Below are 14,494 nucleotides of genomic sequence, written 5' to 3' on the forward strand. Positions count from 1 at the left end.
CAACTCCTCCCACGCCCACCCTTTCTGTGGTTGTTCCTGTCAGTTGTCACAGGGTGAGCTTACCAAGACCTTACATTGTGTAGAAGGCCCTACACACTAAATACACAAATGTTTAGAGAGGCCGTGGCATCAGGCCGGCAGCTTAAATTTCAAATGTTGTAGGAGGAATAAGTTTTTTGTACTACATTTGCAACTTTTTTGGGAATAGTATGAGATTGTTTCAAACTAAAAAAATGAAATATTCCATTCAAATGACCAAGTACACGAGAAAAACACACTTGATATGGAGCCAAGAGGTTGTTAATTCCAGTCACCCACGAGGGTGACCTAGCCATTGTGACCCTGAGCAAGTCACTTTATCTCAGACCCCATCCTTCTTGTTATTAAAGGAGGGGCCCACTGGGGTGTCAAGAATCTGCGGACACTCACAGCACTGGGCCTGCCTGAACTTCTGCAGCCTCCAGCTGTGTCTTTGCTTTTTGATGCTCCGACATTGACCCCATGGATTGCGGCTAGCGATTTAAAAAGAAAACAAAACAGACAAAAATAGCTGCGGCCGGAATCTCCGGACTGCAGCGCCACAGTCTGAGGATCAACTTGGGCCGCTGGCTCCTTCATCTGCTCTTTCGGCGGTGGAGCAGTCACGCCTGCCAGAGTGGGCGCTCGATAGCTCGGCGGCCGGCTGGCGAGGCTTGGGATCGGCGGCGCGGCGCAGGGCGCGCCCCCAGTCGCCGGCTCCCGCCGCGCTGGCCCTCGGAGCGCTCCTGCCCCGCCCCACTGCCTCACAGTCCGGCTGCCGCGTCCCCAGCCGCTCCGAGGAACCGGGTAAGGTGGCGGGGCCGGGCCGGGCTCTGCGCGTGGCAGGGCGAGCGGTAGCCGACTTCGGGACGGGGGCGGTGTCCGGCTGCCTGCCTGCGGGGCTGGCGGATCGATCCTCTGGGGCCCGGCATTGCGTGTGGTGCCGCCGGGGGTCCCGGGATGGGGGACAGCGAAGTGGGCGGGAAGGAATCGGAGGCCCGCGGTGCGAGAACGGGTCCCGGGCCGAAGCTGCCGGCGCCTGCTGAGGAGGGGCAGGGCCGGGGCCCGGGGCTGTCGGGCGGCCCGTGCCATCCATCCTTTCTCCCAGGCTCCGCGAAAGTCGGCTGCCCGGCCACAACAGGTAGCCGCGGACTCGCCCGCGGCGGGAGGTCGGAGGTCGGAGCCCGTCCGGCGGCGCCGGGGTCGGTGGGGAAGGCGGCTCCCCGCGGGCTTGGACCAGCCTCCCCTCTGTGCCGCGCGCTTCCAGCGAAGATGGGGGGCATTGCCTTCCGTCTGTAGGACTTTTTCCTGCTCTTTCAAGGGGAGGAAGCCTGGACATAGTGTGCGAAAGCATTTCGTCCGACCCCACCCTGGATCATGGGACGGCATTCCAAGAGACTGAAGTCTCGAAATTTTACTTCTCTCGTCAGATAACTTCAGTCAAGTTACTTGGGTTTCTTTATGAAAGATCATAATTGCAAAGTTTGGTTTTTTATGTGCATTTGTTTCGGCAGCTAATATTATTCAGGACCTTTTACGTGCGAGCCCCGAAGGAATTAAAAAATATATATGTGCCTTTGAAAAAGTGGTCGTAGATAAACTTTGAAACATATATTTTAATGGCGTTGTTCCCTTTAATAAAATGCTTAAGCGGGCAGGATTATAACGTAAGAATAGAGATAGTTGGAAAAAATACTGTCGACTGAAGTTTTGCCTTAGGATACAGTTATTTTACACAGAGCTATAGAATAGTGAAAAAACTGCTGGCTTCAGTTCTACCATAATTCTCAGCACTACTGTTTTTAAGATTTTAGATCTCTTTTATTTTACTTCTCGTTATTTAAAATTTTACAAGGCGCGCTGGTGGCGCAGTGATCAAAACTGCTCTCCGAGCTCCCCAGCCACTCCCACAGGAGATATATGAGACAATTTACCGTACTTCCTTGAAGATTTACAGCCATGAAAACCTTAGGAAGCAGTTTTATTTTGCCCTATATGGTCACTATGAAAGAGAACTTACTCTATGACCCTAGGTTGGGTCCAGTTCTATCTAATTTGAATGATTAAAAAAAAACAAAAACGAACAAACTCACTCCTGGGTCGTGGGGAGGAGAGGAGCCAGTCAGGGTGCAATATAGCAACGATGAAACAAAACTTTCCTCTCATTTTTTTACCCCTCTCATTCTTTAATGCCTCCCTCCTACCTCCACCCCCGCCCCCATCATGATCCCAATTCTACCTTACAAATCCGGCTGGACTGGAGGATGTACACTGGTACAGATAGGAATTGGAAACACAGGGAATCCAGGACAGATGGACCCCTCCGGACTAATAATGAGAGTGGTGATACCAGGAGGTTATGGGGAAGGTGAGGGGAGAAAGGGGGAACGGATCACAATGATCAACATATATCCCCCTCCTTGGGGATGGACAATAGAAAAATGGGTGAAGGGAGACATCGGACAGTGTAAGACATGAAAAATTACTAATTTACAAATTATCAAGGGTTCATGAGGGAGGGGAAAATGAGCTGATAACGACTCAAGTAGAAAGAAAATGTTTTGAAGATGATGATGGCAGCAAATGTACAAATGTGCTTGACACAATGGATGGATGGATGGATTGTGATAAGAGCTGTATGAGCCCCCAATAAAATGATTTCTGAAAACAAAAACTCTGAAGTACCTTTTAAAAATTATTTTTTAAACCACCCAAATAAGGAGTACATCATGAGTGGGCATGGGGTGGTGGTGGTGTTTCACTTGTGTTAACCTTTCTTCCTTTCAGCTTTATTTTAAAAATGGATTAAGGCAGTTTTATAGCCTTTATGTGCCTTTTATTAAGTACCTTATAAACACAATAAGGGCTTATGTACCATTTAACCAATATTTAGAATAAGATAATTTTGGAATATGAGGGACTTGAAAAATAATAATTCAGGACCTTTTATGGTGACACAGGAACTAGGTGCTTGGCTACAAACTGAAATGCTAGAAGTCAAATCTTTTGAGAGTAAAGACCTGGCAATTTGTTTCCATCAAGATTGCAGCCTAGGAAACTCTATGGAGCAGTTCTAAAACTAATTTTTTGTTCATAGATTTCTCTGTGTAAAACATGTTCATGGTTTATATATTTTATATAAATAATCCTTTACTCACTGGAAAGCATATGTTTTTATGCAAGTAAAATTATAGGAAATTGAACCTGTTGAAACATACATACTTGGGGAAGGAGAAAAAAGACGCACAGGTACAAAATCCCTTGAGTTTATTTCCAGAATTCAAAAGACTGAAACATTTTTCTTTTTAATTCATTTGGCAGCAAAACATGAATTGAACAGATAGGTAACTATTTATAGTCTCAAGGAGCCATGGTCAACTAGATGGCAGTGACTTTGGTCTTGGCTTGACTGTGAGGAGCCCTGGTGGCCTAGTAACTAAGTACTTGGCTGCTAACCACAAATCTATGTTTCAAATCCATTAACTGCCCTGCAGGGGAAAGATGCTTCCATAAAGATTACAGACTTAGAAATCCTGGGGGGAAGTTTTAAATTGCCCTATAGGCTCATTATGAGTTAGAGTTGACACATAGGCTTTGGCTTTATGGGTTTTGTGTGATTGTGCTTATTTTTGTTGTAAAAAGATTAGTGAGTGTGATTGTGGTATGCTAAGGGGCTTTGAGGGAATAGGTGGGTGTACACTATGACTTGACTTGGCATGACAGGTACAGCCAGAAAGCAGAGTAATCAGCAGTTGTTCTTGTGAGCCATACTTGGAAAGTTAAGAACTTAATTGGGTATTTGGGAGAGAGTGAGAAATAGGGTCTGCAAAAAAAAAAGCCACCTCCAGGAAGGCCAAAAATGTGTGTACCAGGCCAGGTGTGGCTACAGGAAGGCCCAAAGTGTAGTTAATTCCAATAGGTTAGATTGTGAACTGGAGGTGGGAACTAAGTAGAAAAGCCAGTGCAGATTAAGGTTGAATCTGTTGATGCTGGCCAGGATGGAAGGGTCTTGAACGGTTAGGGAATGGATTCTGAATCATTGTAACACTATAGGACCAGTAGAACTGTCCCCACAGAATTTCTGAGGGCTATGAATTTTTATTTTATCGTTTTATTAGGGGCGCACACAAGTCCCATCACAATCCATACACACGTCAAAGCACATCTGCACACCCATTGCCCCACCACTCCCAAAACATTTGCTCTCCACCCAAGCCCCTGGCACCAGTCCCCCATCCCTCCCCCTCCCCCTTTCCCCTATGAACCCCTGATAATTTATAAATTATCATTTTGTCATGTCTTGCCCCATCCGATGTCTCCCTTCACCCACCTCCCCATTGTTCGTCCCCCAGGGAGGAGGCCACATGCAGATCCCTGCAATCGGCTCCCCCCCTCGAACCCCCCCCCCCCTCTCCACCTTCCATCATCGCCACTCACACCACTAGTCCTGAAGGGAACATCTACCCTGGACTCCCTGTGCTTCCAGTTCCCATCTATATCAGTGTAATTGGGATCTAGAGGAAAGCCACATGCCTCATTGCTGCCACGTCATACCCTGACTGGCTCGTCTCCTCCCAAGACCCCTCCCCAAGGGGATGTCCAGTGGCCTACAATGGGCCCTGGGTCTCTACTCTGTACCTCCCAACCCCCAATGACATGACCACCACTCGATCCACTCGACACCCTATGATCCCACAAGCTGGTGTGCTTCCTCCACGTGGGCCCTGCTGCCCCTGAGCCAGACGGCCGCCTGTTTACCCTCAGGGCTGTGAATCTTTATGGAATCAGAGCACCTCATGTTTTCCCCCCTGAGAGGCCAGTGAGTTCAACAGCCCGGTATTTAAATCCTGCACTACCCAGTCTTCTAGGGATTAAAGTAGGACATCCTAAATGGCAGATTGCACTACCAGCAAATACTAGGCTACACTTCTTTTGGAAAGTTGAAGGGTTCCTGAACTCTATGGACTCAGTTGCTCTGGGGAAATAATGGAAATAGCTTTGTCCCTTTGCTGATTAGTCTCATGATACTCTCTTGGTTTTATTTTTGGCATCCCTCTCCTTTTTTTTATCATGGGCATGGTGAAAATGTATAGTTTAGATCAGAGTTTTACATTCAGCAAATTCATACACATTCTGATGCAACTCATTTATTGCAATCGCTTCAATATAGATCACTTCTCATACTTTCTTCCCTGTGTTACCTGTTTCCATCCCTTCGCCTTTTCTGACCCTCTGTACTTTGTCTTTAAGTAAATGCTGTCCTTTTGATCTTAAATGGTTGATTATTCTAACGTAAGGGTAAGTTTCTGGATGTGAGTTCAGTTCTAGCAATGAAAGGTAAGGGACATAGTTTTGGGGATCCCACCAGTCTATCTGATTTAGTAAGCCTGTTCTCGGGATTTTGCATTCTCCACATTTTTCTTTACTCCACCCAGCTCCTTCTATAGTGATCCTCTTCTAAGCAATTGTCAGTTGTAGACAGCCACCATGTAGTTCTAATTGCTCTTCAGATTGTGGGGGCTGATGTTCATGTGGTCCATTTAGATCATCGGTCTAATTGATTCCATGTTTCTTTAGATTTTTTATTGCTCTTTTTTCCACTGGATGAGGAGAGACCAGTAGTTATACCTTAAATGACTAGTCATGAGCTTTTAACATCCTAGTTGTTACTAAATTATGAAATTGAATATTGTCTATATCCTGTGTTATACCAATTAACTGTGTGTTAGTCTGGGTAGACTAGAGAAACAAATTCATAGACACTCAGGGTATAAGAAAGAGTTTATGGGTATAAGAAAGAGCTCTTACATACAAGAGCAATTGAATATTGAGAAAACATCCCAGCTCAGTCCAGATCAAGTCCATAAGTCCAATATTAACCCATATGCCCAACGAAACACATGTAATGATGCCAAATGTAGGAAGATCACAGGCCAGTGGGTGGGAAGTCTTTTGGATCCAGTGGTGCTGTAAGCATCTCAGCTTTGGCAGGGGTCTCCACTTGGCTTCTCTGGCTCCAGAGGTCTGGCTCTGTCAGCCTCTCTCCATGTGTCTTCTCCACAGGGATGACTTGCAGAGAAGGCGTGTCTCCCACCTTCAAGGAGGAAATGCCAGTGTTCCCAGAATCCTCCAAGTCCATGTCCACACCGTGACCTCATTGGCTATATCCTGATTGACAAACTAGACTCCACCCCTACACTTTTTTTATTGCCCTACACTCTTAATCTTCAAATTGACATCAGATTATGCAACTACCACCTTCAGTGTCCCCTGAAACTGGTCCTGATCCCCCAAGTCCAGCAGATCATTCCTGCAAGATGTTTGGTTATTAATGTTAAGGGTTGTTTACATAATAGTACTTGGCTCTGCTACCTTTAACTCTTGATTAATTTCGTTCTAAGTTTGAAACAGTCTGTTCTGTCTTGAAATGTACTGGATGTCCTCTCCATTTGAAAGTTATATTGTAATTATTTTATTTACAAATCTTGTCTTGAAAGTATTTTTTACTGCGGATGCTTTTATGCCTGAGTTGGCTTCTGGGTGTTATTGTCATGTATGTTAAGCTCAGGCTTTTGCCTTCTGTTTGCTGGTTCTTTGTCCAAAGAGCTCCCCTTAGTATTTCTTTTAAGAGTGATTTGGTCTACAAATTTCATTTATTTCTGTTTATATGGAAATGTCCTAATTTCACCAATGTATGTGAGAGGCATTTTGCTTTTTATGTGTTTCTTGTTTGGCAATTTTTATATATGTCACAGCATTGCTTTCTTGTTTGCATGATTTCTACTGAAAAAATCAGGGTTTAGTCCTATTAGCACCCCTTTGTTAGGTAATTTTTTGTTATTCTTAAGCTGCTCTCTGGAGTCTTTAACTTTTCAACAATTATCGCTTATTTTGTTGTTTCTTCCTGTTTTGGAATTCTGATCACATGTAACAATCCTTTTGATGGTATTTCACGTATTTCTTAGGCTTTCTTTGGATTTTGCTGTTTTTGTTCTTTAAAAAAATATTTCCCTAGCAGATTAGTATGGAGAGATTTATTCAGTTTCACTAATTAGGTCTTCTATTGTTTCAATTCTTCTCCTTTGCTCTTTCAATGTATTATCTATTTCTGAAATCTTAATCTTCTGAGTTTCTATTTGCTGTTTTTGTATGGTTTCTAGTTTCTCACTTATTTTGTTTCTTGTAGTGCTTTTATGAATTATTCTACAGTTTTTTCTGTGTTTTCCTTGATTTTTTAATTTTTCTCCCAATCTGATCTTTCTCCTAATCCATTGAAGTAATCTAAATACTGTTCTTTTGAATTCCTTTTTAGGTCCTTGCAATGCTTTTTCTTTCTGAGAAAAGTCTTCTGGCTCTGTTTATTGCTTATTTGTTTGAGCCACTTGGTATTGCTTCTTTGTATGAACTGAAATGATCTGTTGTTTGGTATTGTATTTAATTGATGATTGTATGTTGATGAGAACATAGCCTTTCACTACTTGTCCCCTTGTGGGTCTAAAGAGAATCTTTGTTCCTAATTCTTTTTTTGTACATATAGCACAGTTTAGGACAGTTTGGGGTGGTATTTTTAACCACCGATTGATGATTTGCTGGTAAATGGAAGGGGGTAAGAATACAGAAAAGGGGGAAAAAACTAGTAAAGGGAAAGCTGAGAAAGAGGAAAAAAACAAAACAAACCCACTGACTCATAGCAACCCTATAGAACAATAGCAACCCTATAGAACAAGGTAGAACTTCCCCTTTGAGTTTCCAAGACTATATCTTTATAGTAGCAGAAGGCCTCATCTCTTCCACAGAGTGCCAACCTTATGATTAGAAGCCCAATAAATAATCCACTTCACCACCAAAGAAGGGAAGAAAAGGAAAAACAAACACAAAGCTACCCTAAAAAAAGGTAGTCTAAGGAAGAAGACTGTTAGAAAGATAAAAACCCATATTCACTGTTAGCAAGTCAATTCTCACTCATAGTGACCCTATAGGGTACTTGTAGAACCTCCCCTCTATAGCTAACTGAGACCATCTTGTCTCCTGATGATTGCCTGGTGGTTTTGACCTACTGACCTTTTGGGGGCAGAGCACCTGGTGTTGGTCAGTACCCTCTGCCAGCTACTAAGGTCATAGGATGGGGCTACAGTGTGTAGTACATTTTATGTTGCTGTTTCAGATGGTGGCTGAGATCATCTTGCTCGTTGCTGAAAGGATTTTTTTCTGGCCCAGAGGGCAGCAGGGAGCAGGGCAGCTGGTTGTGGAAGGCAACCCCACCCATAGGGGATGGCCAGGACCCAGCCCTGCAAGAAATTCAGGAAAATCCTAAAGTTACATATAAAAATGAACTGATAAAACCAAGCTCTAGTTTCTCAGTAGAAACCATGCAGGTTGTGTAGATTACATTGTTTGCTTACTTCTTGTCACTGAATTCTCAATGTTGTACCAAATCGTGAAATTGTAACTTTTTGGTAAGGTGAGTAAACTTTTTGTTACTTTAAATCCTGCCTTCTGAATTATAGTTAAAAGTATAACAATGAGGAAAGAATGTTTCAGGAAACTTGTGAAGTATGTGATAGGGAAATGGAAATAGCTGATGTCAGTTAAAAAGAAAAGGTTTCCTGATGATTTTGTGATTCTGAGACAGATGTCAGCCAAGAAATGTTTTTTAAAGTTCCTGATACAATTTTTTTTAAGTTCCTGAAATATCTGTATGAAATCTTTTGTTCCGGTTTCCACTTTGGTGCACTTGGTAGTGCAGCTGGCTATTCCTCAATAAAAGGCTTTTTTTTTTTCTGCTCCAAATAAGTAAAATCTGCCCCCTGGAAATACTCTGTGTCCAGAGTGAAAGCTCCCTTCCTAGGGAGAGATAGGAGAGTTGATGTATGGAATGAAGAGTGATAACAATGGTCAAGAGTAGCCAAAAAGTAGACTAAAGTTATTAGTATTTACAGGTTTATTATACATATGAAAGCTGATGTCTTTAGAAGACTTAGCATTTAACAAAAAGCCATGCAATACTGGAGAGGAGAATGAAATGATCATAGTTATATTTGAATGTGATGCTTTAATACCTGTGGTGATAAAGTCATTAAAAGCAATTAGAGAGTGTAACAAAACTTATAAAAAGATTATATGAAAAGCAATGAAAAAACTCGGACATTAAAAGTAGACATAAGAGTATAGTCTTCTTTCTGTTCCTTAAATAGCTTTAAGCTTTAGGACAGATTTTTTAGCTTTTTAACTTCACTTATAAAATGAAGGTACTAGTACTTAAGTTGCAATGCTCTGAGGATTAAAAGAGATAGTCAATAAAAAGGATCTAGTCAGGAGGTCCTTAAAAAAAAAAGTCAGTTTCTTTAAAAAATATTGCTTTCTTTTCCTCACTGCATTGTTAGGGTTGGTCCCTACTGTTGAGTCTAGCCTCCACAGCATCACTTCCTTTTATACTTCCTGAGTTTTATCTTTTGTAATTTGCAAAAGTTGGCTCCCATCCTCTGACATTCTCACCCCATAACATTGACTGACCTGATGTACTTAAAAAGCAAGGAACAATGGAAAGTGAATTCAAACACCAAGACTGACCTTTTGCTGCTAATACATTTCATGCCCCTATCTCTTCCTTTTTCATCCCATCTTAGTTCTCTATCCCAGAATACGTGCCCCACTTGTTTGGGGCATGTGTGCATCTGCTGTTATATTTGGTTTGTGTATGCAGTTAAGTAACTGCTGCCTATTACATTTGCAGGAAACATTCTTGGAATCTTGGTACAGTGAATATATTTTCAGTATATATTATAGTACAGTACCATGATTAAGTTGATTGCATGGGTATTTATGTTTAGAATTTTTTAAATTGAGTTTTAATATTTATGATGCAACAAATTTTTATTTTGGCAGAGGTGTGTATGTTTAATATATTCAAAAGTGTGGATAGCACAAATCTTTATGTGAACGGATAAGTTATTAATGTAGCAGGTGATTAAAACTAGTATATACCTTACTCATATCCCACAATGAGCTAGCAGAAGATTGTGTTGATTTATTTTTAGAAATTTGAATGTTGAATAATTTGATATAAAAACTAAGCAGAAATGGCCTCTTTTAGGTAGAAGTGTAACATTGACTTGTTACACATTTTCATGTAATATTTCATTAAAATCTTATTATTGTCTGAACAACAAGGACATGTTTTGTCTTTACACGCATAATAAACCAGACCCACCAGTCGCTCTGCGGAGGAAGATGAGCCTGTGGCGATCGATCTGCAAAGCCTTGAAGACCCAAAGAAGCTAGTTGAGACAATGCCTCAGAAGCTACTGGATGGCAGTGCATGTAGAGTAGCAGTTCTGAGATTATGTCTTGTGGGACACCAAGTCTACAAGATTCCCTGTTAAATTGAAAGACAGGATGAGGAAGAAATCTTAACCCTGTTGAGAAATATCAAATGCTCTATCTTTACCCCCTACAGACAGTGTCTAATGATGACATATATGTATGCAGAAGCTCTGTAGAAAAGGAAATTGTCAATTTACTATTCCGCAAAATATTCATACTTGGATTGCCTCCGCCCTTCCCCCTAGAGAGCCTATTTTCATTCATTAGCCTTCTTGTTTTATCAGACATTCTTTGGGGAAAAACTGCTTTACCTATAGGACTTTCTAGTTAATGCAGGACTTGAAAATTGTTTGCAGTTCTTTATGATACTGTAAACATACAATCAGTATGACTTGAAAATTGTTTACAGTTTTTACTTTTATAATTCAGTAATCAATATATTTTATACTTTTCCCTTTTTCTTTCTTTTTTTTTTAACATTTTATTAGGGGCTCATACAACACAATCCATACATATACATACATCAATTGTATAAAGCACATCCGTACATTCTTTGCCCTAATCATTCCCTTTTTTTTTCTTAAGCATGAATTTTTAAAAGCTAGTCTTCATTAAAAAATAAAATAAAAGCTAGTCTTCAATTGGTTTTGATAATTTTATGACTTCTAATACCTTTTTAAGAGTTTTTATAATAGAGACTAAAGAGCCTAATGGCATGGTGGGGTTAAGTGCTGGACTGCTAACTTCAAGGTCACTGGCTCAAATCTACCAGCCACTTCAAGGGAGAAAGATAAGATTAGGCTGTCTCCTCCCATTAAGATTTAGAGCCTAAGAAATCCTAAGGAGCAATCTACTCAGACCTATTAAGTTGTTAAGAGTTGGAATAGACTCCATGGCAGTATGTTTTCACTATAATCGAGAATTAGAGAGTGCAAGATGAATCCATATGAAATTATGTCATAGGTTTGATTTCATTGTCAGAGATTCCTTGGTTGTTTAAGGTTTACCTAAAAATAATATCAAGGTAAGTATTTCTTAGCTAATTTAATAGATGACTATGTAAAGATAGTGGACACTAGTGGCTATTAAAATCAATCTGAATGATTTAAGTCTCAGTATTTTCATTTATAAAATAGGAATAATTCTAGTAGTTATGAGTGGAGGAATGAAGATTAACAGACCCTGGTAGCACAGTGGTCAAAGTATTTGACTATTAACAGAGAAGTGTATGGCTCAAACCTGCCAGCCATTCCATGGTAGAACGATCTGTGGCAGTCTGCTTTCACAAAGATTTGCAGCCTTGGAAACTTGGTTCAATAAGGACTACAGCCTAGGAAACCCTATAGAGCATTTCAATTCTGTCACATAAGGTTACAATGAGATGGAATCCATTCAACAGCACACAACAAAAAGACCTCATCTCTGAGAGAGACCAGCCTTCTTTAAGTAACATCTCAAGTATGACCTAATCCTGTGTGTTACTTGTGAGATCCTGTTTTGTAACCTATCATTTTCCCAAACCTGGGTCACAGATGGTAATCTTAGGTCAACACAGAATGATCTAGCTTCTTCTCAGATGAAAGGTCACTTATTTTTGAAAGTTTTTCATTTTAAGATGTGTATTTCCTTAAGTATGGGAGATTATGGGGTCTTGTTTGTTTGTTTGTTTGTTTGTTTGTTTACTTTTTGCCCGAGTAAACTATCAGGCTGAGTTGAAGTTTTAATGATACAATACAAAACTGAAATTTAAGTGGAAAAGATATTCAAAAGCACTGGGCATTGGATATGTTCAGGAATTAGTTCTTTTTATTCTTTAGTGACTTATTCATTTTGCAAATATTCTCATCTGTTCTTGTGGAGGAAAAAAACCCAACCCAGCCAACCTATCTTATGCCTATGTTTGCTCTTTTTAAAATTTTATTTTCACTTTTCTCTTCTGCAAACTGACATCATAAATTATTTTGAGAAACTGAAATGACCAAAAGAGAAGGAAGACTATTCCCAATGTAAATTTTAACATAATGTTCCTACCTCTATGAAAGAAGATCTATAAGCCCTAAACCAAAACATGTCTTCTGCTATTTAGTTGATTTTGACTCATAATGACCTTTTATAGGGTTCCGGATACTATAAAATTTTGTGGAACAGATAGACTTATCTTATTCCCACGGAGTAACCAGTGGGTTTGAACCACTGACCTTGGGGTTAACAGTCCAACACTTCCCAACAGCACCACCAGGGCTCCTTTTATAAGCCCTAGATAAAATTAAGATAGCACTTTATAAAGGTCTGTCACTACCAACAACCCTATTTGTTTGCTTAGGGTGCTTGTACTACCTTACCTAGATAAATTTGATGTTAGCTCACTTTCAGGTGGGAGATGAGCCCTTGATCATACTGTTGAGAACTGCTCTTGGAAGATGATTTGCATGTTAACTAATTTGTAGACTACTTTGGTCCTGGAAAATTGGCCCCTTGCTGATTTCTTTTTTCTGAATAGTTAATCTGTTTATGTATATATTCTAGGCTAACAAGGATGTTGGGTTTAAAAATAGCCGGTTGAAAGCATACCATGCTAAAGGTAGACATTCTTCTCTTCCACATTATGCCGTACCTTTGAAGGCTGACCAAATACTTAATTATATTGAGTCATGAAATTGTTTATAGGTGACCCTTAAAAAACTATAATTTGATATAGTTATATTTATAAAGTGGTTCTTAAACTTTTTCCTTACCAAAAGAAAGGAGTAATTCTTGTTAAAGGAAGTCTACATAGGGTCATTTTGGAATTTCTATGACATCTTATGATTTATCTTGAAACAATTTTGCCAACTTCAGGAATAACTTCTTCTAGAAGAGTAAACACCAATGACTCACTTTTCCATACTGTGTATACCACTCTCATCATTTCTAACACCAGTTACTTTTCCTCCCTTTATTAGTACTCTTTCTCCTGTCTGAACTCATTGCCATTGACTTGATTACTACCAGAAGTCCCTATTTGGATTTCTGAGATAAAATCTTCATGGGAACAGATAGCCTCATTTTTCTCCTTTGGAGCAGATGGTGTGTTCAAAGTACGAACCTTGGGGTTAACTGCTCAATGCACAATCCACTATGTTATCTGGGGTCCTTTCTGCCTACCTTTTTCCAACCCACTGCTACTAAATTGATTCTGACTCTTGGAGACACTCTGTTGGGTTTCTGAGGCTGTAAATCATTATAGGAGCAGGCAGGTTCATCTTTCTCCCTGAGAGCCCCTGGTAGGTGTGAACTGCTGACGTTGGTCATTTTAGGGTTCCATAATTCACTACAGCATCTCCCAGAGCTCATGAACCGCCAAAGGAAAGGCTCATGAGGTGTTAGAGCCCGTCATGTCCCAAATCTGTGGGCCAGGTATCAGTCAGCTGGATTCTCCTCACTCAACCTGGTTGCAGGGGCTGACAAATCCAAATCAACTGTCACAAGTATGCAGGAACTGGTGAGTCAGGTCAGAGGCTTGGCTGCAGACTTGAGTTCCAAGAACCAGATATCAGAGGACAGTGAGTCAGATGCGGGGTCCAAAGCAAGAAGAACTTTGCCAGAGCATTCATATATATTGGATGGAAAGCATACTCGCAAGAAGACTAACCCTGTATCATTAACGTAGTTGGTAACGATCTCCAAAATGGGACCATAATCACAAGCATGGAAACTAGCAAACAAACTTACTGCCATGGAGTCAACAAAGAAAGCCTTTCCCTATGCTAGTACCCTTAATTTGGTCTTCTAGCTTCCTAAATATTGTGATAATAAATTTGTTTGTAAAGCTATTCACTCGTGGTATTTCTGGTACAGCAGCACTGCATCGTCACCATACTGTGCTACTGCCCTTTGTCATCAAGTCAAGGGCACGATGCTAAATCCACTGTTATCGTGTCACTTGTGACTCATACTGAGCCTATGCAGAATTTCTGAAATGAAATCTTTCTGGAAGCAGCCAACTCATCTTTGTCTTGAGGGCTTATAACTGCACGCAGACCCTGCAGTTAGCAGCTTACTGCCGAACCCACAGCACCACCTAGGCTTCTTTCACAGACACGACCAACCCTCAAAAAATGTTAAGCTTTTAGAGAATTTGTGGGACTTTCTGGGTGATGCAATAATATACTCG

The 14,494-nt window shown here is 40.8% G+C and overlaps 1 protein-coding gene across 3 annotated transcripts in view; it reads left to right on the forward strand.

Moving 5' to 3' along the window:
- Positions 1-677: 677 nt before the first annotated feature.
- HEATR5A (HEAT repeat containing 5A) overlaps positions 678-14,494 on the forward strand; it is a 164,296-nt gene continuing 150,479 nt past the window's right edge. For all 3 annotated transcript variants that reach the window (XM_075531220.1, XM_075531222.1, XM_075531221.1), the window contains exon 1: positions 678-825. The gene's annotated coding sequence lies outside the window, so the exon portion shown is untranslated. The remainder of the gene's footprint in view (positions 826-14,494) is intronic.

The sequence above is a fragment of the Tenrec ecaudatus genome, chromosome 14 (genome assembly GCF_050624435.1).
Source record: "Tenrec ecaudatus isolate mTenEca1 chromosome 14, mTenEca1.hap1, whole genome shotgun sequence".
In the NCBI taxonomy this organism is placed as follows: Eukaryota; Metazoa; Chordata; class Mammalia; order Afrosoricida; family Tenrecidae; genus Tenrec; species Tenrec ecaudatus.